The 15,680-nt window shown below is 37.1% G+C and overlaps 1 long non-coding RNA gene across 2 annotated transcripts in view; it reads right to left on the bottom strand.

Annotated features, from left to right (window-relative positions):
- Nucleotides 1-4,968: 4,968 nt before the first annotated feature.
- Nucleotides 4,969-15,680, bottom strand: part of LOC127425175 (uncharacterized) — a 14,315-nt gene continuing 3,603 nt past the window's right edge. The window contains exons 1-4 of one of the 2 annotated variants that reach the window (XR_007894574.1): nt 12,122-15,680; nt 9,464-9,631; nt 8,735-8,937; nt 4,969-5,115 (exon numbers count right to left, since the gene is read on the bottom strand). The exon at nt 12,122-15,680 is cut by the window's right edge and continues 3,603 nt beyond it. This is a non-coding gene — a long non-coding RNA (uncharacterized LOC127425175). Of the gene's footprint in view, nt 5,116-5,637; nt 8,610-8,734; nt 8,938-9,463; nt 9,632-12,121 lie in introns of those variants that run through there. The other variant, XR_007894573.1, reaches the window with a different exon arrangement.

Here is a 15,680-nt window from a genome sequence, read left to right as displayed (position 1 = left end):
TTCCGCATCTACAGCAGTCATCCTGTATGCGTTTCCTGCTAGTGCGAGAGTAGTTGAGCTCGTCCTCTCTGGTCCTCTGGATGGTGTACCGCAGTAGTTGTTAACACGCAGTGGTTAGAACATTTCTGGCACGTCCGGCGGTCTGAGGTATACTGGGCGTAACTGGCAGGTTGAAAGGGTTAATCCGAAATAAACCCGAGTTACACACTTGAGCGAGGACATTTAAAGTTGCAGTGATGGATTTGGTTCATGAGTTAGAAAATGTAATTTCCAAAATAACAAGCCAATTCTGGAAATATCGCAAGTGCAAAATTATGTTTTATAAACTCGTGCTGTTAAAAGCGTTGTTTATGTTTTTCTGTACTGAAGACAGATGTAATTGTCCTATACTGTCATGCTTTACTGTTTTGCTAATTTGTGTTGGCAGATGCGTGTAGAGAGCATGATGACATGCCTCACTGGACTGTTGTGGGGTGGTTTACTTAATAAAAAATAAAATAAAAAAAAAATTTAAAAAAAAAACACAACTCTGCAGAAAGTGAGGGCAAGATTAGCATGCAGCCATCCTACGGTCACGGGACAGGTGGGGATATCAATTTTCCCATGATGCAGGAGAAAAGTCGAGCCTCGGTAGCCTGCTCCTCTAAGGGGCCGTTCACACCGATGTCGGTTTTGAGTCCGTCCGCACTGTCTTTCAATTGTTTTCCAGTGTAAACATATCTGAGAGACGGACGTCAAATTTGATAATAGCGCCGCGTTTTTAGACGTCTTGTCAACTTAAAACGAAGTTCAACAGTTAAAAACGCGTCTCGATTTGCGTTTTTCTGTTCTATCGCAAGGACGCGTTCAGTTCAATTGTTTTTCGTGAACACGGGCAAAGGGTTGTTTCCTTTAACGCTGCAGGGGCAGGCCAACGTATGGAAAATCTATTTTTAGAACCCCTAAGGTGGGGGGTAAATTAGGGAAATGGAAAACTTAAACAAAGGGGAATAACAGCCTATCCAGCAGCATGAGAACATTGTGCGCGCGGTCCCTTTAAAGGAGGCACCTGCGCATCCTTTGGTGCTGATGCTGCAGTGGTGGGGTTATTTTCGGTGAAACCGACGGGGTAACTAGCGTTCAAACGACGCCCTATATCATTATTGGCGAGCGCACATACGGTAACTGCTGGAAAACGCTCAACATCATACCACTGTGCCTAAAGTCTATTGCATGCTAACCTAATGTAGGGATGAAGAGAGAAAACGTGTAACCTTTCCCGCAGCATGTATCATGCCTTTATAAAAGGATTTTCAGATATTTTATGCTGAAAGGGTAAATACAACTCCTTATGCATGTAGCCTCGAGATGCAAGACGACAGGCATATAGATAGATAGATAGATAGATAGATAGATAGATAGATAGATAGATAGATAGACTCACAAGCAGCTTCTGCATATGTAGAGGGGAGACATATAGGGTACAATGGGGCTAAAGGCACACCTAGGAAATTTTTCTGGTCACAAAATGTATAAAGATGATAGAGCAACATAATTTGTATGTAAAAAATAATAATAACAGAAGATTGTTTTGATTAAAAAATTTTTTTTAAGGTGGGTCTATAGAGATATCTTGTAGATATAGGGGCAAAATTTATAGTGCAAAATTGTCAACTAATGCAAATACTTTTGAGACAAAAAGATGCTTTTTTTGAGTAACACAAAGACAATGCTTACTCAAAATAACCACTTCAGAGAAAGAGGCACTATTTCATAACATCTCAATTGTTTAAACAAATTAATCTCCATTGTGATTGGATCAGTCAATGTGATCCCACTTCGAACATTATTAATAAAAAATCTATCCCAATGTGTCTTATAGGGGCCTTTAGCCCCTGCAACAGAGGGCTTTTTACCCCCCAAATACTATCCTTTCATTTATTGGACAGTTATTAAAAAACTTTTGATTTAATCACCTTGAACAAAACTGAAAATGATAAATAAATATTTTGTCTCAAAATAAATGCAATAATTTCAGGGTTTTGCATTAGATAAGTACATTTCAAACATAAAAAAAACTTAAATATTAGATCAATTTGCCTCAATATGAACCTTTGGGAATTACACGCAATCATCTCTTGTATCAGGAAAACTTTGTGGTGCATAGTGACAAAGAGATGTTTAGGAAAGTGCAGTGGTGGTTTTTGTTGCTATTTAGTGTTTTGGGAGAAACTCAAATCAAATGTACCTTTTAGCACCATTGTCAGGTTGAGAAAATACAATAAACTAATTAGATAAAGGCAAGTATTGCATAGTACGTCAATAGGTTATATCAGCTGCTTTCATCCTCACCTGCTGGAAGTGTAACAAGATTAAAGGTTCAAATTAGTACTTAAAGATGACACCTACACATTCACTGGTACAGTGGCCAGCTTATTTTGTGGTGATTGAAAGCTATTTAAAAATGGGATGCCAATTTTATATATCAATATGATATAATTAATGAAGTTATAATCAGAGGTTCAGCTTGTCAAGTCACATCACACCCGTCAATCACACTGCAAGTGCATATAAGCTGCTGCTTACCTCACTCCTATGACAATTCTTCTGGCATCCCTCCACCACCCCAAATCCTCCTTCATTTTTTCTTATAATTTTTAATCTTAACTTCAATAGTCCGGGGGGAGAACTTAGATCCCCTCCCTTATGGACATCAAGACAAATTTGTTTACCCTCATCAATATGCTTACCATTTCCACATAAAGGACTAGTGGACATGAAAACTCAACAATGTCCTATAATTAATGGCAAGTACACAAACTGTTAGGAGATAAGGAGAGGTCAGTTCTGAATGATGACTTATAGGAATATACTAGGTTCAATACAAGTTAAGCTCAATTGACAGCATTTGTGGCATAATGTTGATTACCACCAAAGATAATTTTGAATCGTCCCTCCTTTTCTTTAAAAAAAAAAGCAAAAATTAAAGCAGTAAGGCACTTACAATGGAAGTGAATGGTGCCCATTTTTGGAGGGTTTGAAGGCAGAAATGTGAAGCTTATAATTTTATAAAAGCACTTACATTAATTCTTCTGCTAAAACACATGTATTATTTGAGCTGTAAAGCTGTTTAAATTGCTGTTTTTACAGTCGTTTCAGTTTTTTTTTTTTTTTTTTTGACATTACATCGTTGTTAAATTGGCTATAACTTCACACAGAAAAGGTTAGTAAGTGATTTTATCACACTAAAACCATGTTTACACACATATTGTTTAAGTCTTGTGTCTATACTTTTGAAACAGTGACTATTTTAATGTTTACAGATTGGCCCCCATTCACTTTCATTGTAAATGCCTCACCGTAACCCAGATTTTTGCTTTTTTTAAAGAAATGTCAAAATACATTTTTGTGGTAATCAATATTATGCCACAAATGCTGTCTATTGAGCTTAACTTGTATTGAACCCAGAATATTCCTTTAATTTCATAATCCACACCCTATCAAAGGCACCCCTCACACCCTCTTCTTTCTGCAAAAGAAAACTGGGACTACGCCAAAAAAGTACATCTCTCTTTCTATACTTTCAATGTTATCAGTGTTTGTGCTTGACTAACAGCTCAATACATCAAGCCAAGTAAATGTTTGAGGAAAAGATTGAAACAAAGCATCAATAGCATCAATATCAATTAATCTATGTTCTTAACAGTCAACAAAGTGGGAAAACCTGAGATAAGACTTCTTAGTAATTTATTATCTAGAACTTTGCTTGTAAGGACCAACAAGAATATAAATACGTGGAGTGTGAGGGTGTGAAAGACACTAAGACAAGCTGGGCAGGCTGGTAGAATGGTTCTGAGAATGATTTGCCTTTTCTGCTTTGTGGCTTTGCTGCCTTTCCCAGGGCTGGGGTTGCCTACAAACTTCGGTGAGTGCTGATAAAGCCATGATTTCTGCTTAAAACAATGTTTAGTATAACTGACATGACATAAACATGAATTTCTATTAACATAAAGTATACTGTATAGGATGATGTTATACAGTGTGTTGATATGTTAGATGTTCAAGGGGCGTTATCATGCACAAACTGTGAACTTTTAAATGAACATAAATAAATACGGAAATTCATCAGGATTCCCCAAAAATTGCAACAGTATTTGTTATTAACAACATAGTCAGTTCTGGTGTTCTCAGGACTGTTTCATCACTTTTCATTTCAATCCCTTGTTTTTTCTTTTTATCAATTATTGTTGACAGATATCCTATTTATACTCCACTGAATAGGGCCCACTGAAATTGTCGGTGGTCACTGACAGATCATTTATAGCTACTATTTTATTAACAAATGTTTTACTTTAATGGTACTCTAAAGTGTTATCTTATGGCACAGAGTACACATTTACAAACAAAATTTATACATTTTAATACATTTAAACTAGAAAAACCAAACTGCTTGTATTGTAAGTGAATAACAACCTCTTGTTTTTCTTTCTCTCTCATGAAAAGGTGAACTCAAACAGCTGCCCATTAGGTTGACCATTATTAATGAATTCACTAGTGAGCAGGTTGCTTACTCCAGCTCTGTGATTGAAGGAGGGGTGCTCTTTGGGGCCTTAAATGACCTACAGGCAACAAACAACGGCTTCAAGTATTCCACAACATTCTTTTACAAACTGTTCTTAAGTAAACTCTTTTAACCTTTTGACCTCTAGGAGAGTCAAGAGCACATTAATTTAATTGTATATTGTAAGTGTAAGATTTTAGCAGGTTCCTACAGGATTTTTCCACTTTGTCTCATATCAGAAATACTTTTACAGTCAACCTGTCTCTTCAGTCAGCTGAGAAAGGCTCCGGACTATTACAAAAATCCACCTTTGAACTGTTGCTCAACTGTGGTGCTGATCTATTTGTAGTGCTAATTTGCTCCCTGGATTTCTGTTAACAACAGATTCACATATACTATTAACAATAACTTTGGCATACATCTGGAGAGTGTGAATGGGTTGGGTGAGTCTGATGCGGACCAGACACACTGGAAGCTTCTGTCTGAGAATGGAGGGAGATTAGCCCAACTGGAGATTGGTAAGAGTCTCTCTTGGTGAATGGACATACTTTCTAGGGCTACAGTTCCCGTAAATGCTGTGGAGCAAGAAATTTGTTTTATTTATTCAACAATATTTTGTTTTTATTTCATTTACAACATAAAATAATAAAATCAAAACAGGTTTCAAAGGCATATAGGCATTTAGAACAAAATACAGAGACCTCACTTTTAAATCCTGATTATTTATGCCATTAAATGCCTGTACATATGACATCATCTAAGAAAAATTTCTGTTTTTTTATCTTTTGTAGGAATTGGCTGCTACCAACCCCAGAATGATGAGCATATTATTCTGAGGTTCACCACTTGGGCCAAAAAATAGATTTGACAAAGAGCTACATCCTAATTCAGATAAAGTTTATCAATACTATATTGTGTCATATACTCAAATTAAAGTTTAAGCGAATGAATAAACTCAGTATTTCATTGGATTTTGTACAATAGTCTACATGATGACAACTGCACATCTCTGAGAATGATTTGTCAATTTTGCTTTGTGGCTTTGCTGCCATCAAACTGAGTGAACAGTCATGATTTCTGCTTAATAAGATACATTGGGGTACATAAGGTACTTAATAAGGGGTAAATGGTACTTTTAATTTGATTTTCTCCCAAAAAACGACATAGCAACAAAAACTTCCACAGTACTTTCCTAAACACCTGTTTGTCACTATACACTGCAACATTTTCCTGATCCATAAGGTCATAGTGTGCAATATCTAAAGGTTGATTTTGAGGTAATTTTATCTAATATTTATTAACTTTTTAAGTTTTGCAAATTTATGTAACTGTTAATGAGAATCCCTGAATTTATTACATTTTGAGATACAATTCTTATTTGTCATTTTCAGTTTTGTTTTGTTCAAGGTAATTAAATCAAAAGTTTTTTAATAACTGTCCAGTAAGTGAAAGGATAGTATTTGGGTTTAAAAGCCCCCTTGTTGCTGGGGCTAAAGGCCACCATAAAACAAATGCTTTTACCCCAAATGTGGAGGCCTTTTACTCCAAATGTCTATCAACACAAATTATATTGCTCCAGCAATGTTTAATAAAAATACATTTATTTTTTCAATCTTGATACACTTTGCTACCAGAAAAAAGTTACATATTAAGAAAGTTAAGAAATCATTTTAACAATGTTATGCAGAGTAGGGTAAACTGAGTACAGTTATAACACTTTTTGCTGTACTGCACAAATATAGAGCAGAATAAACATCCCATTTTTTCACATGAGATACCTTTATCTATCTACTTACAAAACATGTCAAAAAACTGCATACATTGTTCCTATTTTCTACAATCAGGGTTTGAAGACAAGGAGCACTTTTGTTACAACTGTCCCTATACCAGGTACCAGGTAACACTACACCAGGACAGTTGTAATGTGCTAAATAAGGCATTATGCCTAACTTAAGTGAAATATACTGACACATTTTATACTCTGTGATTGCTTTAAAGTATTGCTTATGCTAGAATATGTATAATTTCTAACACATCAGCTAGAAATCATATTATTTTAAATTAGTATTTTGGTTTGTTTGCATGTGTGTGCATGTCACAGAATGACTCGTATCAGGTTGAGGATAACAAACTAACTAACATTTCCATCCATCCATCCCTCCATAATAAATTGTTTTGCTTACTTATCTAAGCTTTCTGACTGAATAAAAGCTAACAAATCTCTAGAAGGAGCACTGGCAACCATGCTTCTTATGCAACGTGACCTGTGGATCACCTTGCATGCTTGCCTGATTTTCTCTGTGACCTTACATCCTAGGATGTCCCAAAATACACTAATTGAAGGTAGATAAATCAGTAATTACAACAAGCAAAGTTTCCTTTGATGGTCTTTCAGAAATAATGATTTATTCACAATGAATAAAATAAAAAAATAAATAAAAAAATAAATACCCCCAAAACTGATGTTCTCTAATCATGTTTGATTAATGTGCACTATGTTCTTTACATTTTCCACACAGAGAGAGGATGGTAATGTAAATATGCATACTGATAATGAAAGTTTGCATTAGAAGCGAAATATTCATAGTGTTTCAACTGTACTCCGCTACATCTGTACTCGGTGTACCCTACAATAACTAACTAAATTAGCAAATGCATTTTTATATTTTTTGAACAAAGTAACCTGATTGCCTGTATTCTGACTGAATAACACCCAGAGAAGAAATGTCACTCTTTTCTTCTCTCTTCTGAACAAGCGAACTAGAAAAAGTGCCCGTTAAGGTTACTGTCATTAATGCTTTGACTGATGCGCAGATCTCCTACTCCAGCGAAATGGTAGAGCAAGGGTTGCTGTTTGGAGTCTTAAATAACCTAGCTAATTTCCCAATCCATGAGTTCAGGTATTCCACAATTTTTTTTATTACATTTCTTAATGCTTCGTTCACTTCACATTAATTTTGTCAAATGGTTTGTCACAGGATCAATCCTATTGTATAATATAAGATTATTATTTCATACTCTCTGATGAGACTATGCTTCTGCAGGCAGACCTGAAGGCCAGTCTCATCAATCAATTGTGCAAGGCTCAGGACTATTATGAAATATTAGGAAAGCAGCCTCCTAACATTTGCTCATCTGTTTTTAGTGGTAATTTGCAACCTTTATTTCTGGTAATACTGTACAATAGTTTCAACTATACAATTCACAAAGACTTTTGCATATATCTGGAGAGTGTGAATGGGTTGGCTGGGTCCAATGAGTACCAGACATACTGGGAGCTTCTGTCTGAGATAGCAGGCACCATAACCCGACTGGAAGTGGGTAAGAGTCTCTTGGTGTATGGAGATAATTAAATAATACATACTTTCTGCATAGTCCCTGAATATGTATGTAAATGCTATGGAGTAAGAAAGTCACTTTTTCTTCACTAGTACACAATACAAAATACTGCACAAAAATCTCAATTTTAAAATCAGATTAATTATGCTGAAATGTCTATACATATGACAACCTAAGAAAATGTCTGTTTTCTGTTCTGCTACCAACCCCAGAAAGATGAGACTATTATTCTGAGGTTCACCAATAGATTGACCTATAATTATAATAATAATTATATAGGGTAATACTACAATAAAACTAAGAGCTGATGGAACTGAAAAGCTTCCCTGGTCTTTCAACAATCCTGAGTCCTTACTAACTTTTATAAAGAACATTCAATGCTCACATAATTACCTCCTCACATGGTTTATGTTAGGAGGTTAACAAGATTAAGGGTTCAGCTCGGTACTAAACACAGATCAGTGAGAAAAACAGCAACATTCAGTATCCAGGGTTTTGTAGTTAGTAATTAACACACAGGTCTCTAGCCTCCAATTCCAGTGATATTTAGAATCTGATGAGATCAGTATGAAATGTCTTCATCTTCAGTTTAAAAAGAAAAACTTTAAGTTGCATGTCAACCTACATTCTCTACAATCATATTAAGATTCTTGTAGACTCTTGTGGTCAAATGGCTTCATATAAAATAATAAAAATAAAAATATATTCACTCTTGTCTATCCTGCAGAAGCTGCAAAAACACAAACAAGTTCAGTTTTGTAAATATTTTAATGATTTAGCTAAAGTGTGTTACTGCATTAGTTGCCACTATAATGTTTCAACTAGCAGCAATCTAGTTCACTCTATAAAACTTACCACAGGGAATGAAGCAGTCACAGTCACAGTAGTTACATTGTCTGAACCAGCGCTTCCAGCCCGATTCTTTAGTCCTGCAGTTCTCAATGCGACTGCAGTCATGGTTCAGAGGGACCGCATAGCTCTTAGCATCTGGACAGTGGATGCACACGTCCCGTCAATGTCTTTTTCATTGATCTCCGTCCGGCCATGATGACAAACTCCTAATGTGCACACACAGGACAGTGAGAAGTAGAGACATAATGGTGATTGAAAATGTGACTAAATCGATTAAATGTAAATCTATTGTTTGCACAGTGAAGAAAATAATATGACAGACCACACAGAAGCAGTATGTAAGGTAGATTTTCTACATTAGACACTCCACACTGCATGTGGGTCATTCGACAGCTTGTTAAACCTAAAACTTTGCAAACTTGATATTTTTATTGTCTCTGTGGTGTACGCTACTCCTTTTCAATACATTTAATACATGTACACAATTTAATGGAAATTAATTTGAAGTATAAGAAGATATTTTGCATTTCCACATGCTCCCTGACACGTTACAGATGAAGAAACTGAGATATATATATATATATATATATACACACATATACACACACACACACACACACACACACACACACACAACTGGTTAGTCTAAAATCACTCCTAAATATAAGATAGATGGGGTATTCAGAATTTGTGTACATTTTACTGGTAACTTTCAGCCAGACCAGGACTTACCGAGGCAAGACGGTTTAGGGGTCCATTTCCCATTGGACTGGCAGGTTCGAATAGGATCCCCCACCAACACGAACCCTGGCCTGCAGTCATACCTTACCACAGAACCCACCCACCAATCATTCCCTGACACCATGCCATTAAAGTCCAGATCAGGCTTTCCACAATTCACTAGGGCAAAAAACACAACAGAGGAGTGTAAGGATTTAACAGTGGACACAAATCACAATTCATATACACTCACTGAGCACTTTATTAGGAACACCTGTACACTTACTTATTCATGTGATTATTTAATCACCAATCGTGTGACTGCAGTGCAATGCATAAACTCTTGCAGAATGGGGAAAAAAATGTAATCTCAATGATTTAAACTGTGGCATGATTGTTGGTGCCAGATGGGCTGGTTTGAGTATTTCTGTAACTGCTGATCTCCTGGGATTCTCATGCACAACAGTCTCTAGGGTTTATTCAGAATGGTGCCAAAAACATCCAGTGAGTGGTAGTTCTGCGGACAGAAGCACCTTGTTGATGAGAGAGGTCAACGGAGAATGGCCAGACTGGTTCGAGCTGACAGAAAGGCTACGGTAACTCAGATAACCACTCTGTACAACTGTAGCGAGCAGAATAGCATCTCAGAATGCACAGCACGTCGAACCTTGAGGCGGATGGGCTACAACAGCAGAAGACCACGTTGGGTTCCACTTCTGTCAGCCAAGAAGAGAAAGCTGAGGCTGCAGTGGGCACAGGCTCAACAAAACTGGACAGTTAAAGGGATCATGAAGTGCTTATATATATATATATATATATATATATATATATAAATTTTATTATCTTCCCTGAGGTCCAAAGATAATGTTATAAAAGTTTTTTTTGCACCAAAACAGTCAAAATTTTGTAATATATGATCATTTTCCACCCTGTTTTTGGCCCTCTGTCTGAAACGCTCAGATTTGGCATAAGCGTCTCCTTACAACTTTAACTTAAATGTTAAACTGTTATGATTGGCTAACATCATGCAGCCCCTCAAATTCAGCAAACTCAATCAGAAGAAAATGAACCCCGACATTATAAAACAAAATTGCAGGATCTACACATAACACACATTGCATCTGAATATATATTAAACTGTTCATCTCAAGCACAACCGTTAACACAGTATCAAACAGTCATGACATTTGAAATATTCATGACTGAAATGGTTTACTTACATTTTTGAAGTGTTTTTAACTGCCCCTTTCTTCAACAACAATTATGCTTGAATTGTATTTTGTCCGTTCACAAGCAATCCATGCTGACATGAGCCACACAAACTAACACATTATAGTCCAAAGAAAGATGAAATTATGCACATAAGTTTTGAAACACTCATTCTTTATTATAATTTTTTTTTTTTTTTTTTCTCACATTTTAGAATAATAGTAAAGTCATCAAAACTATGGAATAACATAAATGTTGGGAATTATGTTGTGACTAAACAAAATCCAAAATAAATCAAAACTGTGTTATATTTTAGCATCTTCAAAATAGTCACCCTTTGTCTAGAATTTGCAGACATGTACCCTTGACATTTTCTCAACCAACTTCTTGAGGTATCACCCTGGGATGCTTTTTAAACAGTATTGAAGGAGTTCCCATCTATGTTGGGCACTTATTAGCTGCTTTTCTTTATTATTTGGTCCAAGTCATCAATTTCAAAAACATTTTTTTTTATTAAATTTTAGATTTATAATGAAATAAATTAATATGGTGGCACAATTATATTTTTGTCTACAAAACTAACTTCAAACATTTAAACATAAGCCTTCAGATCAAAAGATTTTTAAGATCATGATCTTTTAAAAGTGGCGAGATGCATGGCAGCGGTCAAAGAGTATGCTTATATACAAAATAATTAAAAATAGTCCAGATGGTTCCCCTTTGGTGTCACACAAGGCGTGCCATCTGGACTTGAACTGCAAACCAGTGGGCGGGGCCAAGGGTGCGATGACACATGTTGTGGGATGTGTAAATACAAATGAGCAATGTGTCGTGATGTTATTAACACAGAGATTTCAAAATGAGATGTTTCAGCAGGGTGGCAACTATAAATGCTCTTTTTAGACTGGAGAGGAAGTTTTGAGTTCTGAAATTTACAGTATGTTTTTATAGTAGTTACCTCTTATATGTCTAAATATCAAGGAAAATCTGATTCTCCATTTCATTACCCCTTTGAAGATTGGGAAAACATAGCCTGGTCTGGCCCACTGCAGCCTCAGCTTTCTGTTCTTGGCTGATAGAAGTGGAACCCAACGTGGTCTTCTGCTGTTGTAGCCCATCCGCCTCAAGGTTCGATGTGTTGTGCATAACATTTTTTGCCCCATTCTGATGGCTGATGTGAACATTAACTGAAGCTCCTGGCCTGCATCTACATGATTTTATGCATTGCACTGCTGCCACACGATTGGTTGATTAGATAATTGCATGAATATGTAGGTATACAGGTGTACCTAATAAAGTGGTCAGTGAGTGTATATCAGAAATATTTGATCAGTGGATTTCTGGAAACACCCCCAAGTCTGTTATGATCATTTTAAAGCTGACAAAATGTTTGTAGCACAATGTCATAGCACAGAGAAGGCCTTTAGAATAATAAACACTTATGATGATAATCAGGTGTACCTCTACAGAGGGATTTGTATCCCACCCAGCAGCACACAGAGTCTCCACATCTGTCCCTCTTCAGCTCCCTGTGTCTGCCCTTACACCCTCCAAAACAAAGGGGGGCTGTTCCAGACCAGTACGTGTCTGCCAGCTTATCTTCCTGTTCCACCTCTAATAGACCTAAGGCATACAGTGCAGTCTTCATTGTTCAAATGTACACATCTTTTATCAGCCAGACATTTCAAAGTAAAACAAATTGTTTATCATTGGTTCAGCGTCAGTAGGCGAAGAACCATTCAAAACAAATAACTAATACTCTTAGTTTATTGGTGTAATGAACAAATACTTTTCTTACCACTACCATGATCTTCCTCCACAGCTATTCTTTCAGTAAGTGCAGTTACAGGCACTTGAGTGAACAGCACTTGCATGGGCCCCAGAAATAGCAACAGCGGCAACAACACAAGAGTCCCTAATTTCATTGTTTTTTTGTTGAAGTGCCTCAGGGAATTATTCTCCAGTGCAGAAAAATACCTCTTCAGTTCTCCTCATTTGCTTGTCTTCCACTCATTGTTTCCTCGTTTTGTGGTCTTACTTTTAAGTGTCTCAGATCTTCTGATTTTTTTATTTTATTTGGCAAAGCATACTACAGAAGTCTTAATGATGCAAATAAGATAAATAAATAATAATCATTACAATTTTTTTCTGTGGTGTTTGCAATGCTATTATTAAGAACCTGCCTACCTGCAGAGAGACAGAGAGAAAGCAGTGTGTCTTAGCTTACACTAAGCCCTCAATGCAAACTAATCTTTTAAAATCAGGTAACACAGTTAATACAACCAGAGCAGAGAGGAACAGATTGTAGAGAAAGGCAGGGAGACATTAGGAGTCACTTTCAGTTATGCTGAAATCATACTTAATGTTTCTCACATTTAAAGATGATTGTTTAAGAAATTAATCCTGCCCGATTTGTTTCTGTGTTTCTTCTGAGTTGAATTGCAAATGTGCTTGAGATCTGTAGTGCATTACACACAGATCTGTGAAAAGCATTCAAATACGGACCTCTGACTACAGCAGTAATGCATATAACTGTGCCTAAACCAGCACAATGTGACTGCTGACTCCTGCCATTAGAGCTTCAAACAAACATACTCTCAAGAACTGTTCTCACAGTCACACAAAGGACCACTAAAGAACAAAGTGATTATCCCCCAAACACACTCTCACTTTTTCTCACAAAACTTCATTTAATCAATGCAGAGAGGCTTGTAGATATTGTTGTAGGTACATATACTCACCGGCCACTTTATTAGGTACACCTGTACATCCATTTATTCATGCGATTTTCTACTCAGCCAATCATGTGGCGGCAGTGTAATGTATAAAATCATGCAGATATGGGTCAGGAGCTTCAGTTAATGTTCACATCAACCATCAGAATGGGGAAAAAATGCAATCTCAGTGATTTAGACCGTGGTATGATTGTTGGTGCCAGATGGGCTGGTTTTTATTGTAGTGTGTCCAGGAATTGGTCTGCCCCAAACTGCATTATCCCGCCTACAGCTAGTTCAAAACGTGGCAGCTAGGCTTTTAATAGGGTCAAGAAAGCTTCAACCAATGATTCAGTGTCGAGTCCAGCTAAGACATCATTTGTGAAATGAGTTAGATACATTTCTGAAAAAAGACTGGCAGTAGACGGGTGAATGGACTGGAAGTGACGTAGGGCTAAGAAAAAGTAGGCAGAGGACAAGTAGATACAGACTCAAACATGATTGAATAATGATCAGAAATGCCAATATCTAAGACCTCTAAGTTGGATAAAGAAAGACCATAAGATAACACAATATCTAATGTATGTATGACCCATATTGTGAGTAGGACCAATGACATGTCATACAAAATGTAAAGACTAAGTGAGGGAGATAAATTCATTTACCAGAGGGTTTGATGGACAGCATACATTAATATTAAAATCCCCAAGAATCAGGAGTCTATCACCACGAGACACCAGTCCAGAGAGAAATTCTGAAAATTGCAAAAAAAGCAGGACCCAAGATTTCAATCTTTAACAGTTGGACCTCAAAACTGGAATACATGTCCATAGGTAGTGTTCTGCATTTAAAAGAATTTCTAAAAACAGTGGCAACACCACCTCCTCGCCCTGAAGTCCGTGGGGAGTTTAAAAAGTCACAGCCTGGCGGTGTTAGATCCCCAGGATGTACACCCTAGAGACTGTTGCGTGTGAAAATCCAAGGAGATCAGCAGTTACAGAAATACTCAAACCAGCCCGTCTGGCACCAACAATCATGTCACGATCTAAATCACTGAGATCACATTTTTTCCCCATTCTGTTGATTGATGTGAACATTAACTGAAGCTCCTGACCCATATCTGTACTTGTGGCGGTGGGGGCATGGTCAAGCGTTGGTCCGGAGAGATAGAAAGTGGTAAGGGTACACACACCTGAGCACTATAATGTCTAACTCCTGTTTCTGATTACAGTAAACACTGGGGAGAGCGATAAAAAGGGACCACGCCAGAGACAAGGACTCCATGCCGGCGTATTTCCTCCAATTCTCCCGGGTTTCGGCACCAGTGTAACAGTTCAAGGTTGGGTGGGGAAGGAGGACACAGGAAACTTGGGAATTCAGCTCAAAGGTATGACTTTAATTAAACTAAAAATAGATTTTCAGCATCACACTCATTAGGTCACAGTTCAACACAGTCTCTTTCTGGCTGGTAGCTCTCTCTCTCACCTTGTCTCTGGCATGGTCCCTTTTTAATCGCTCTCTCCAGTGTTTACTGCAATCAGAAACAGGTGTTAGACATTTTAGCACTCAGGGGCCGGTTGCACCAGCCATACGTACTTTACAACTTAGCTTAGTTGTGGCGTAAATAAGCACTAAGTCACAATTTACGCACCATTAAACTTAGGTAGGACGTAACCTAAACCTAAATATATACGGAAGCCTCCGACCAGGAGTAACGGATGGAATAAAAAAGCATGACTCACTTAATGACATCAATGAGCTCATGTTTTGCGTGACAGTCTTCAATCCTTTCGACATACAGTGTGATGTTTACTTTTACGAGAGAGAAAATAAACGAACTTTTAAGTCTTCAAAACTCAGAACTCTTCAGCATGAAACCGATAAAACGGTGCAGTTTTCAGGATGCGTCGCCCGGTGTCGAGTTTCAACACATTCAAATATATATATATATATGATATTAAAATGAATATTTAGACAGGGCAAATATACTATTTATCAAATCTACTTTTATTATGTATCGTATTTTAATGGGGATATAAACAAGGTTTGCACATCAACTGTAACAAGATCAGATTGAAATTCATGGCTTTTTAACACTTTTGTGTACAAATTTGTAGGCTGTTTATTGGATAAATACAGATAAACCTCATATTATGCGACTACGCATTACTTTAGGAAGAGCTTACGACCTTCTAGCTATGTCTTGCCTTAAGAACAGGTGGTGCAACCGAATTAAGCACCGACTTGGTTACAAAATAACTAGTAGTTACTAAGCCCTTAGTGTGAACTTTATGTCCTAACTTAAA

The sequence above is a fragment of the Myxocyprinus asiaticus genome, chromosome 3 (assembly GCF_019703515.2).
Source record: "Myxocyprinus asiaticus isolate MX2 ecotype Aquarium Trade chromosome 3, UBuf_Myxa_2, whole genome shotgun sequence".
Classification (NCBI taxonomy): domain Eukaryota; kingdom Metazoa; phylum Chordata; class Actinopteri; order Cypriniformes; family Catostomidae; genus Myxocyprinus; species Myxocyprinus asiaticus.
This window is presented reverse-complemented; position numbering and strand designations above follow the sequence as displayed.